We start from the raw sequence: 2,189 nt of genomic DNA, 5'->3' as shown, positions 1-2,189 counted from the left end.
TTGAACGGATTCGTTTGAATGAACGGTTGAAACAACAGATCTGTCCCAACACTAAACTCACAAGACGTCACTGTCAGCACAATCAGTCACTTATAGCGCCTCAGAAATTAGAATGTAAATGTGTTTAGAAAGATTTGCCCTAAATAACAGTCTCAACTAAAAAACATAGACATTTACTATGTTAACTTTATGATGAATAAATAATTTATCAGGTCTACCAAATAAGGATTTTATCCTACAAAGCAATAAAAGCCATGGTAAAAAACTGATCAAAGATGATGGCAGCAGAGTGTCAGGTAATATCTGTGTCTGATAAATGCATGGTGCAGAGGAGGTTGTAAAACTCTTCAGAAAGACCAGTCACAATTTTTTAAAATACTTTGACTCAAATAGTGACATTTTTACATTTAAATATCTGCTAATGATGAGAACATTTTGATTATTATGTACAAATAGAAAATCGGCCAAACATATCGGCCATCGGCTGCCCTGATTTCTAAATATCGGCCAGAGAAAAAACCATATCGGTCGACCTCAATATGAATGTGCCACTGGCGCATCCGTGGAAGCAAAGCAATGAATGTGCGCTTCATCCACGCTTTAAAAACGCCATTTATGGAGTGAATTTTGTGCCATAATTAAACAAACAAATCCAGCATTTTGCAAACAAACTCGATCTGTTTTGCAAAGGGAAAACTCGACTCACAAACTAACAGAAAGCGCTTTGCAAAGCAAAGAAACAAATTAATTTACTGTGTTTTGCAGCAGAGATTCTCTCAGTTTGATTTTCTTACAAAAGTGACCAAACAATTTTGCTTTTATAGAATTTTATACTAGTCTCCCAGAAAAACCCTGAATTTGTTTGTTCAATTATGGCACAAAAATCACTCCATATTTTCCCCACTGTGAGCTTGCATGTGCCGATTAAGGACTGTTTGATAGGTGAATGGTTTCTCTCCAGTGTGAAGTCTCATGTGTGCTTTAAGATAGTCTTTACTTGTGAAACCCTTTTCACACTGAAGACATATGTAAGGTTTCACTCCAGTGTGACTTCTCATGTGAGTCTCAAGTCTACTTTCATTTCTGAAACTCTTCTTACACTGAAGACATGCGTGATGTTTCTTTTCACTGTGAGTTATCATGTGTCTCTTAAGAGTGCTATTACATCTGAAACATTTTTTACACTCATGGCATGTGTAAGGTTTCTCTCCAGTGTGAATTCTTGAGTGGTCCTTGAGTTTACTTTTAGCTCTGAAACTCTTTCCACACAGATGACACGTGTAAGGTTTCTCTCCAGTGTGAGACCTGATGTGTATCTTAAGTTCACTTCTATCTGGGAACCTCTTGTCACAATGCTGGCACGCGTGTGGCTTTTCCCCCCTGTGAGCTTTCTTGTGCCGGATAAGGCTCGATTGAAAGGTGAAACTCTTTCCACAGTGTTGACATGTGAAAGGTTTCTCCTCACTGTGAGTTTTCTTGTGCTGACTAAGGCTCGATTTAAAGGAGAAACTCTTTCCACACTGTTGACATGTGAAAGGTTTCTCCTCACTGTGAGTCCTGTTGTGATCTGCCGGGCGTTCATCTTCACTGAAACTATTTTCATACTTTATGTCTTCTGTCTTCAGAGTTTCTTTCTGTGAAACATTATGGTTTATTTTTACAGTCTGATGTTTCTCATCCACTTCAGCTTGACTCTCCTCTTTCACTTCCATCATATCTAAAATGAAGACAGTAAATAGTTCATATTGATAAACCAGAGTGACAAAACACATTTGAGATGTCATGTATCCAAGTACATTATGTCATTTCTATTGTCAATTTCTGCTTTTGTAGTTTAACTCTTGTGCTGTGTTCAAAATCATATAACACTTCTGGTATTTACAATATCAACAAACATTGGATTCTATCTTTTTGTCAACTTATTTCCATTTTTGAATTAATTAATCATAGGCCTAAATAATATTAGCTTATGCACCTTAATATTTTAGTGAAAATAGTAAAAATGTGTCAAACATTTGCAGTGTTGATCACCATGGGCGTTGTTAGGCCATTTTTAAGGGGCTTTAGCCACATTACTAAAAACAAATTTTAAGAAAATATTAACCCTAATTAGTCCCTTGGGGTCAATCTTACCCCCAAGCCACTTTTCTTTAGTTATACAACTTGGTTCCCTTCATCTCAGTGGAATA

The sequence above is a fragment of the Paramisgurnus dabryanus genome, chromosome 3 (assembly GCF_030506205.2).
Source record: "Paramisgurnus dabryanus chromosome 3, PD_genome_1.1, whole genome shotgun sequence".
In the NCBI taxonomy this organism is placed as follows: Eukaryota; Metazoa; Chordata; class Actinopteri; order Cypriniformes; family Cobitidae; genus Paramisgurnus; species Paramisgurnus dabryanus.
The sequence above is the reverse complement of the archived record's forward strand: the minus strand, read 5'-3'. Positions refer to the sequence as shown.